Genomic DNA, 11,274 nt, shown 5'->3' with positions numbered 1-11,274 from the left:
AGGAGAGTTTGGCTAACAAGCACTCTGTTCTGATGGATCAGTGAGTACAGGCAGTCAGCCTAATCATTTGTGGGGCAATGAGTGGGAATTCGGAAGGTCTGTGTGTGGCCTTGTGCCAGGTCAACAAGGGGACATCTCTTAGAGAGATCTAAGTCATGTGAGGAACGGAAGTTCTTGGCTGTGTCAACTAAATTAAGGCTGTGGAGGCAGACATAATTTGATAAATGTTTTGTAAATCAAAGAGTATCTGAGACAAGTCTCAGTCAATTTAGGAAGTTTATTTTGCCAAGGTTGAGGACACACCTGTGACACAGCCTCAGGAGGTCCTGACGACATGTGCCAAGGTGGTCGGGGCACAGCTCAGTTTTATACATTTTAGGGAGGCATAGGACATCAATCAGCACATACAAAATGTCCATTGGTTCAGTCTGGAAAGGCAGGACAACTTGAAGTGAGGAGGGGGCTTCCAGGTAATAGGTAGATAAGAGACAAAGGGTTGCATTCTTTTGAGTTTCTGATTAGCCTTTCCAAAGGAAGTCATCAGATACGCATTTATCCCAGTGAGCAGAGGGATGACTTTGAGTTCTGTCTGTCCTCTGGTCCACAAATTGTGAGCAAGGTATGTCGTTTTCTTACGTTCTTTTTTTTTTTTTTTTTTTTTTAAATCTTAGTAGCTATTTTTTTGGAATAGAAGGGGAGGCACGATGAGATTTGAGGAACTCAACGCAAAGATTTTTTACTCAGGGACAGGATGTAAGAAGCCACGAATCATAAAACCTTCTCCAGGTAGTTAATTTGGACCTGTAGGTTATCAGCTGGAAGCCATTTCCAGGACACAAAGGGCAGGAGGATTGTTTTGATTCACACTCATAGGGCTCAAGTAAAAGTCACCATTGTCAACCAGTTTACTTGATGTTCTTCCTTTTAATAACTGCAATCAAATTCATTAAAGAAAGCTTCAGATTGCTCATACAAAAGGACAACCGGTAGCATTTGCCATAAAGAAAGGGTGTCTAAGGGCCAGGCGCAGTGGCTCACGCCTGTAATCTCAATACTTTGGGAGGCTGAGGCGGGTGGATCACAAGGTCAGGAGATCAAGACCATCCTGGCTAACACGGTGAAACCCTGTCTCTACTAAAAATAAAAGAATAAAAACATTAGCCAGGCATGGTGGCGGGTGCCTGTAGTCCCAGCTACTTGGGAGGCTAAGGCAGGAGAATGGCACGAACCCAGGAGGCAGAGCTTGCAGTGAGCCGAGATCAAGCCACTGCACTCCAGCCTGGGCAACAGAGTGAGACTCCGTCTCAAAAAAAAAAAAAAAAAAAAGGGTGCCTGAAGATGAACTCAAAACAAAGCAATGCTATTGAAATGTAGGCACTGGAGTCCAGCTGGGTCTATGAGTTTGTCGTCATTAAATAATGGAGATTAGTAAGTGTCAAAGAAGCCATGAAGACATCCTAGCACTGAAGAAGACTCACTGTGTGATCTCACCAGAAGAGCTGAAGAAAAGAATAACTTTTCAGTATGTAACTTTATGTTTTTAATGCTATATCCATTTGCCAAACTAAAATTATCTCATTAATTCTCCACTTCGGATATCCCAAACAATACGTTAGGATGCCAGAGAAAAATTTCATATCAGTTTTTTAAAAAGTAAACTTTAGTTTTTAGACGAGAGCTTTAGACATTCAGAAAAATTGGTAAGATAATGCAGAGAGTTCCCATAAACTCTGCACTCAGTTTCTTCTATTATTAGTATTTTATTAATGCATTTGTTGGGTACACATTATAATTAATGAATCAATGTAGATACATTATTAACTAAAGTCCATGCTTTGTTCAGATTTCCTCAGTTTTCACCTTATGTCTCTTTACTGTTTCGGGACATCAATCTAGGATGCCTCGTTGCACCCAGCTGTCCTGCCTCCTTAGTCTCTCCTTGACTGACAGTTTCTCAGACTTTCTTGTTTTTGATGACCTTGATGGTTTTGAGGTATTGTGGTATTTTGTAAACTATCCCTCAATCAAGGTTTGTCTGATGATTTTCTTTTTTCTTTTTTTAAATAGAGACGAGATCTCACTATGTTGCCCAGGCTGGTCTGGAACTCGTGGGCTCAAGTGATCCTCTTGCCTCAGCCTCCCAAAGTGCTGGGATTACAGGCATGAGCCACTTTGCCCAGTCTGTCTGATGATTTTCTCATGGTTAGATGAGAGTTTTGGGGGAGGAAGGTTTGGGGTTGGAAGACCACAGAGGTAAAGTGCCCTTCTCAGTGCTTCATTCTCAAGGGTTCAAACTGACAACTTGACTTATCATTGTTGATGCTGGCCTTGGTCACCTGCCTCAGGTAATGATTGTCAGGTTTGTCCATTATACAGTGACTCTTTCCTCCTTTCCACACTGTATAGATGGAGAGGCAGTCACTATAAACAATCCACACCTAAGGGCTGCAGTGTTATGCTCCCACTCCTCGAGAGCAGAACATCTATGTAAATCATTTGGAGTTCTGTACAGATGATATCTACTCCCCATTTATTTATACAACCCTTTGTTTATAACAGTACAAACTCCCTCTTGACTTTTAAATACCCAGCCAGCCCTCTGCATCCAGCCTCCCTTGTCTGTTTTTGTTTGTTTGTTTTTGCTTTTTTTGCTACATGTATTAGTCCATTTTCACACTGCTATAAAGATACTACCTGAGACTGGGTAATTTTTAAATAGAAGAGGCTTAATTAACTCACAGATCCGCATGTCTGTGGAGGCCTCAAGAAACTTACAATCACGGCGGAAGGAGAAGCAGGCACCTTCTTCACAAGGCAGCGAGAGAGCGAGAGAGACAAACAAAGGAGGAACTTCCAAACACGTATAAAACCATCAGATCTCGCAAGAGCTCACTCACTATCACCAGAACAGCATGGGGGACACCCCCATGACCCAATCACCTGCCCCCCTCGACATATGGGGATTACAGGTTCCTCCCTCAACACACGAGGATTACAAATTGAGATGAGATTTGGGTAGGGACACAGAGCCAAACCATGTCAATATAGGTTTTTGCTCTGTCACCCAGGCTGGAGTACAGTGGCATGACCAAGGGCTCAGTGCATCCTCCGCCTCCTGGGCTCAAACAATCCTTCCACCTCACCCTCCAGAGTAGCTGGGACTACAGGCACATGCCACCATACCCAGCTAATTTTTGTATTTTTTATAGAGATGAGGTTTTTCCATGTTGCCTAGGCTGGTCTCGAACTCCGGGGCTCAAATGATCCACCACCTTGGCCTCCCAAAGTGCTGGGATTACAGACCTAAGCCACCGCGCCTGGCCACTTGTCTGTGGGTGCTTTCTTCCCACCTCATCTACTCTCACAGCTTCAATTACAGCAACAGGGCAAGACATTTCCCCAGCAGCCTAAAGCTCTCTCTGTTCTTTGGAATTGCATGTTCAGCTGCCTCCTGCCACGGCTACCCTTCCAGTCAGCATGTTCCACACTGAACTCTTGCTGCAATATTCCTTCCTCCCCAAGACATCGCCCCTGTGTTCACATAGAAACCTGGAAGTTTGCTTCCCAGCTTGCCACCCAAATACTTCTCAAATCTCTGTACCTCTCTTCACCCATATTGTTGCCTCCAAACTCCTCTATGCTGGAATCTCACCTGTCCTAGCTCAGTGGCCTTGAAACTCACCTGAAATCCCCCAGTGCTGCCCTCTCCCCAGCATCCCACCATCTTCTCCCTTGTTCCCCACTGTCCCCTCCCCCCTGTACCCCACTATCCTCCTATACCCCATTTTTCTCTCGTCTGCACCCCACTGCAGCAGAGCCACCTTTAAAAATACAAACCTCGGCCAGCAAGGTGGCTCACACTTGTAATCTCAGCACTTTGAGAGACTGAGGCCAGGAGTTCAAGACGAGCCTGGGCAACATGGTGAACCCTTGTCTCTGCAAAAAATAAATTAAAAAATTAGCCAGGCATGGTGGAGCATGCCTGTAGTCCCGGCTACTTGGGAGGCTGAGGTAGGAGGATAGCTTGAGCCCAGGAGTTCAAGGCTGCAATGAGCTATGATGGTGCCACTGCACTCCAGCCTGGATGAGAGAATGAGACTCTGTCTCAAAAAATAAATAAAGTGGCCGGGCGCAGTAGCTCATGCCTGTAATCCCAGCACTCTGAGAGGCCGAGGCGGGCAGATCATGAGGTCAGGAGATGGAGACCATCCTGGCTAACACAGTGAAACCCCGTCTCTACTAAAAATACAAAAAATTAGCCGGGCGTGGTGGTGGGCGCCTGTAGTCCCAGCTACTCGGAAGGCTGAGGCAGGAGAATGGAGTGAAGCCGGGAGGCGGAGCTTGCAGTGCGCCGAGATTGCACCACTGCACTCCAGCCTGGGCGAAGCGAGACTGCGCCTCAAAAAAAAAAAAAAAATTAAAAATAAATAAATAAAGTGAAAATGCAAACCTGGTTCTGCCACCTTCCTGCTGTGACAGGCTCTCAAGGTACATTCCAACAAGACCTGTTGCCACTCTGTCCCTTATTCCCAAAGCTACACGGGTCCTCCTGAAGTCCTGCCACCCATGGACAGCCCTGCCTCCTCCCTTTCCTGTGCTGCCTTTTCTTCCTCTTCCACATCTACCTTTCAAAGTTACTTCTCTTGGAAGGCTTCTCTGACCCTACAGACTAAGGGAAAATTCCCTGATACATTCTCTATGTATTCCTAATCTGTAGCCCTTATCACAGGGGTAATTTAAAAATCACTTATTAGTGTTCATTACTTTATGCCTGAAAGATTCTCCCCAGGGCCTGAAAGCTTGGGGGGATGAATAACTCCTCCCTCCTCAGGCCCAGTCCCGAAGCACAAGGCCACTTGCGCCAGCAGCGTGCGTCAGCGAGAAGCAGAAGCAGGAAGAGGGCTGGCCGGAAGACACTTACCCTGGCCAGAAGACACGTACCCCTGAGGATCGAGAGGTCATCCGGTTACTACGTAGCAGTCCCGTCAGACTGGGACACTTCCTGTTTACAGGACACTATAAAACCCCTGCCCCGTACTCATTTGGTGCTGATGCCATTTTAGGCCTCATACCGTCTGCACCCAGGCGTCCAATAAAACAGCATGTTGCTCCACACCACCTTGTGTTGTTTGTTGGCGCGCTCCCGGGGTTCAAACAGATACAAGAACCTTTAATCTGGTGCCGAAGCCCAGGAGGGGCTCAGGTCTGTGTCCCCGTGGGCATACCCCTGCACCCCGGAGAGGAGGCCACAGCCGCTGGACAAAGGAAGCTCCTCAGTCTCCAGTCGCCTCTCTGTGCATGCACATCAGTCACTGATCTTGCCTACTTGTAAGTTTCCCTGGAGCCACATTAACAGGGAAAAATCCACAGGTCTTCTCTTGGTTTCTCTGGCTCGAAAATCCAGCGTTGGTCCAAGAAGGCTCCGGCATGTGCCAGGCACTCGCTGATCATCTGGTCTTAGGGGGTCGCCTCTAAGCCATTTGATCCCGTTCCAGGAACGAAAAAGGCAGCGGTGATGACTGCTCCTTTTATCGTCTCCCTCTGGCCATCTAGGACGGTCTCCTTTTCCCTGTTCTCCTGAGCCTACCCTCTGTTATGGGAAATTCTCAGTCTTCCTTTCCAAAGGACAGCCCGCTAGGCTACCTCATAAAAACCTGCAAACCTTAGGCCTCAGGCAAGATATCCGCCCTAAGCGCCTTGTCTTTTCTTCAATTCAGTCTGGCCACAGTACAAATTAGATAACGGGTCCAAATGGCCCGCAAATGGAACATTAGACTTTACAGTTTTACCTGACTTAAGCAATTATTGCCGACGACTGGAGAAATGGGGAGAGATTCCTTATGTCCTTCTGTCCAGGCCTTTTTGCACTCAGATCACAGCCCGACCTCTGCAGTTCTTGCTTACCTGTTTCTTCTCCTCCATTCTCGCCACCTTGATCGCGTTTTTCCTCCCAACCCTACCTCTTCTTCCTCGTTTAATCCAGCAGGCTGCTGCCCACCCCTCCCAGCCCCTTCCTCTCCCTCTCAACCGTCTTCTTTAACCCCGAAGCCTCCTCTTTATCTTCTCAGCCGCCATCTTCCCAGTCAGCAGTATCCACTTCTCTTCCGACACCGTCCCCTCCTCAGGACAATTCTAGTGTTGCCTGTCCCCATTCTCCTTCATCACCGCCCTCTCTCCTGAGGCCTGTAAACCCATCCCGCCACCTTAGGCCCCTATCTATCCTCCGCTGCCTATTAACTCAACCCCCCTTCCCCCTTCAAACCCTCAGCAGGAACCACTTCTGGCTTTTCCTTCTCTCCCGCCCATACTCGCTTGGGCGCCATCTTCAGCCCATGCCCCGCCCTTACTTCAGCGCCCCCTTCGGGAAGTAGCAGGAACTGAAGGTATCGTTAGAGTTCATGTTCCCTTCTCCTTCACCAATCTCTCTCAAATTAACAGAAGACTTGATTCATTTCCAGAAGACCCCGCCTCTTATATTAGAGTTTCATACCTCACCCAGTCTTATGAACTAACCTGGCATGACCTCTACATTATCCTCTCTTCCACCCTCACCCCAGAAGACTGAGACCATATCTGGACCCTAACTCACGCACATGCTGATACAATTCATCACCAGGCTCCTGCCCAGCCCACTGGTGCAGAGGCAGTCCCCAAACAGGACCCCCTCTAGAATTATCAAGACAGGGCTTCTGGATGCTGCCATCGAGACCACATGATTGTGTGTCTCCTTGCAGGACTCAAAAAGGGTGCCCATAAAGCAGTCAACTATGAAAAACTTTCAGAAATCACCCAAGGTCCCCACGAAAACCCAGCCCTTTTTCTCTGTCGTTTAACTGAAGCCGTGAGAAAGTATACCAACCTAGACCCAGCCAGCCCAGAAGGAACCACTATTTTAAACCTTCGATTCATCTCCCAATCCACCCCGATACCTGGCACAAGCTTCATAAGGTTGACAACGACCCTCAAACCCCACAACTAGACTTTCTTAATTTAGCCTTCAAAGTCTTTAACAATCATGATAAGGAAAGTAAAAGGCAAAAACAGGGAGAGTTTCAAATGCTTGCCTCTGCCATCAGGGGCCCTGCAGGCCCACGGGGCTGTGGCTCCACACGGAAGCCTTCTGGTAATCCACCTCCACCTGGCACCTGTTTCAAGTGTGGCAATGTAGGCCACTGGTCCAGACAATGCCCAAACCCGGGTAAGCCCACCAGGCCATGCCCCCTCTGCAGAAAACCCCACTGGAAGTTGGACTGTTAACTGCCCCTGTAAGGACCGCCCCCATCCCTTCCTGAGCCAGCCAAAACTTCCTACTCTCATTGGCTTTGCTGCTGAAGACTGACGGTGCCCTGGAATGGACGCCCCAGCAACTACCGTCGCTTCATCCGAGCCAAGGGTAACCCTGATGGTGGCAGGTAGGTCAGTATGTTTTTTAAATTAATACCGGGCAACCTACTCTGCTTTACCTAATTTTTTCAGGACCCACCCAGTCCTCCCAAGTCTCTGTTGTGGGAATTGATGGACAAGTCTCCAAACCGTGAACCACCCTCCACTCTTCTGCTCCCTTCACGCCTTTTCCCTCACTCACTCTTAGTCCTGCCCTCATGCCCAACTCTGCTTCCAGGCAGAGACATCCTTTCAAAACTCTCCACTACTCTCCACTTCCACATTCCCCATGGTACCCAACGCATCCACCCAGACCCCTCCGGTACTTCTAGCTTTCTTCTACTCCTCCAACCTCCCACCCTAAAACATGCAACCTTTCCTTATCCCCCATCCGTAGCTAACCCCGCTGTTTGGGATACTTCCACACCCTCAGTTGCAAAACACCACACCCCTGTCTGCATTACCCTTAAAGAGCCCACCCAGTTCCTATCACAGAAGCAGTATCCCATCCCCCAAGCAGCTCTCATAGGCCTAAAGCCTATCGTTTCTCTCCTTCTCGTCAGTCACCTACTCCGCCCAATAGACTCCCCTTTTAACATATCAATTCTACCTGTTAAAAAACCAGATGGAACTTATCGTTTAGTCCAGGACCTCAGGCTCATTAACCAAGCTGTACTCCCAGTATGTCCAGTAGCTCCTAACCCATACACTTTACTTTCCACAATTCCCTCCAATACCACTCATTTTTCTGTTCTAAACCTAAGGGATGTTTTTTTCACAATTCCTTTACACCCTGATTCCCAAAACCTCTTTGCCTTTACGTGGGAAAACCCCGACACACTCGGAGTCCCTGCGTATGATAACCAGAGAAAAACGGTCCTTAAAGTTAGGAGGAAGCCAAAGACGGCGAGAGGACAAGTGGCCTCCACAACGGATCATCGAATATTACGGTCCTGCCACTTGGGCTGAGGATGGTTCACAGGGTTATTGCACTCCCATATATATGCTAAATAGAATAATTAGACTACAGGCTGCTCTAGAGATAATCACTAACCAAACCGCCTCAGCCTTGGAAACGCTCACGCAACAACAAAACCAAATGCATGTGGCAATTTATCAAAACAGGCTGGCACTAGACTACTTATTAGCAGAAGAGGGTACGGTCTGTGGTAAGTTTAATATCTCCAACTGCTGTCTTAACACAGACGGTAATGGAAAAGTGGTTCTAGAAATCACTTCAAACATCAGAAAAGTAGCCGTGTACCAGTCCAAACCTGGAAGGGATGGGACCCAACCAACCTTCTAGGAGGGTGGTTCTTTAACTTAGGAGGATTTAAAACGCTGGTAGGGCAGTAATCTTCATCATTGGGGTCCTCCTGTTTCTCCCCTGTCTTATCCCACTGATAATAAAAGCCATTAAAACTCTTGTTGAAACTACAGTTGGCTGGGCGCGGTGGCTCACGCCTGTAATCCCAGCACTTTGGGAGGCCAAGGTGGGCAGATCAAGAGGTCATGAGATCGAGACCATCCTGGCTAACACGGTGAAACCTCGTCTCTACTAAAAATACAAAAAATTAGCTGGGCATGGTGGCGGGCACCTGTAGTCCCAGCTAATTGGGAGGCTGAGACAGGAGAATGGCGTGAACCCGGGAGGCGGAGCTTGCACTGAGCCGAGACCGCACCACTGCCCTCCAGCCTGGGCGACAGAGCGAGACTCTGTCTCAAAAAAAAAAAAAAGAAGAGAAAAAAGAAATTACAGTTAACTGCCAGACAATCCAGACAATGCTCCTGCTACAACGACACTATGGATACCAACTCGTCTCTCAAGAATACCCCAAAAATTAAGTTTTTGTTTCCAAGGTACCCACGCCACCCCCCATGTCACGCTTGAAGTAGTTATTGAGAAAGTCGCCCCTTTTCCCTTTTTCTATAACCAAATAGACGGGAATGAAAGATTCTCCCCGGGGCCGAAAGCTTGGGGGGATGAATAACTCCTCCCTTCTCAGGCCCAGTCCCGAGGCACAAGGCCACTTGCACCAGCAGCGTGCGTCAGCGAGAAGCAGAAGCAGGAAGAGGGCTGGCCGGAAGACACCTACCCTGGCCAGAAGACACGTACCCCTGAAGATCGAGAAAGAGGCCGTCTGAGTACTACGTAGCAGTCACCTCAGACTGGGACACTTCCTGTTTGCAGAGGACTATAAAATCCCTGCCCTGTCCTCATTTGGTGCTGACACCATTTTAGGCCTCAGCCCGCCGGCACCCAGGTGCTCATTAAAACAGCATGTTGCTCCACACCGCCTTGTGTTGTCTGTTGGCGCGCTCTTGGGGTTCGAACCAATACAAAAACCTTTCAATGCCTTTAATTACTCGTTAGTATATAGCAGCTCCGCGCACTATGAAATGCCCACTCTGGACAGGCTGCCTGAATTGAAATCTTGGGTCTGCTGTGTGTCCCTCAGCAACTTCTTCTGTCACTGTGTGGCCCATCCGTAAAATGGGCATGATGATTGTGCCTCCTTTGCAGGGTGACTGTGAAGATTCAGTGAGCTGCTACGTGCCAAGCTCTTTTAAGAGGGCCTGGCGTTTCAGCAGGTGCCACGGGAGGTGAATAATGCAAGTCTCTTCTTCCCAGTCATAGGAAGGCTCCTGAGTCTTGTTCTGCTGGCCTGATCGTCATCTACCAGAGGGAGGGAGGGTTGAGGTACAGATAAAATCTTGAAGAAAAAGCGTCCCTCGCCACTCCCAGCCCTCACCCCTCCATCCCCCCAGCTCAGGTTAAGGGCTTGCAGGCACAGTTGCACCTCTGCCCAGGCAGCCCCAGGGCGGTGCCCTGGAGCCGCTTCTACAGACTCCTAGGAAATTGCTCAGAGCCACGCAGCAGTGTTGAGCCTGGAATCCGGGCAGGGCCCACCGCTGCGTCTCCCTAGAGAGCACTTGCAGACCTCTCTGGAAAACAGACAAGCAGATTGGAGAATGGAGTTGGGAGAACTGAATACCCCCAAGTCAGTGGCGCACAAATGGCGTTTCCATGACTTATGCCGGAAAGTCAATTCAGTTATGAAGACAACTATGGACTAGGATGCACCACCATACTCAGACCTGGACCCTGCCTGAGCCTCTGCTGCAGCACGGTTGGATTAAACCCATCCCAAAAGTGATGCTTTGGGATTGCAAAAATAGCTGCCCCTCTGAGGAGACAGGAGGGGGCTGTGAGGGTCACAGGGCAGCAGAGCCACGGTGTCCTGGATTTTCCTAAGCCCCTTTCCGATGGGGCTGGTGGCTGCGGTGGCTCTGACTGGGCAAAGGAGAGGGGATGGGTGGCAAGAGTGGCTCCTAGACATTTCCAGGCAAGGGAAGCCGTCCTCTCCCAAAGGCCCTTCTCCCCGACCCCATTTCAAAACAGACCAGGGTCTTCCTTTAAAAACCTTTGTTTTCTTCTCTGAATCTGTCTTCACTTCACTGTTACTGTCAGGCCTGAGGCTCAGCAGACGTCCTATCTTCAGCCACGCCCTGAGACTGAGCACAGCCTGAGGAAAGCCCAGCCTCTAGAGCAGCGCTCCAGGCTCCACCTGGAGCTGAGGGAGAGGCGCCCAGGCGGGTGGGGGGGGGGGGGTGTAGAACTGCCCAGCTTCAGCCATGCCTCTGTCATAAACTTCTTCCCATCCAGCCATAAGATGCAGAAAAGTAATTTGCTTCTTCCTGCTTCTTAAAACCCAGCTCAGAAAAATTTCCCCCACCTCCATCCTGCCAAAAACAATGATAAAACCACTCACTCATTCAGTATTCTCAGACTGTCCCATTCTCTCAGAAAAGCGACCGCATCTATGAGGCTTACTCCTCCTCCAGCTTGAAGCCACTGTATGGTCTATGGTGAGCAGTGTGGCTTCACCG

At 49.0% G+C, this 11,274-nt stretch overlaps 1 pseudogene; it reads left to right on the top strand.

Annotated features, from left to right (window-relative positions):
* Positions 1-1,897: 1,897 nt before the first annotated feature.
* On the top strand, positions 1,898-7,475 carry LOC129014285 (transcription factor NF-E4-like; annotated as a pseudogene).
* The last annotated feature ends 3,799 nt before the right edge of the window (positions 7,476-11,274 follow it).

The sequence above is a fragment of the Pongo pygmaeus genome, chromosome 1 (assembly GCF_028885625.2).
Source record: "Pongo pygmaeus isolate AG05252 chromosome 1, NHGRI_mPonPyg2-v2.0_pri, whole genome shotgun sequence".
Taxonomy (NCBI): Eukaryota; Metazoa; Chordata; class Mammalia; order Primates; family Hominidae; genus Pongo; species Pongo pygmaeus.
This window is presented reverse-complemented; position numbering and strand designations above follow the sequence as displayed.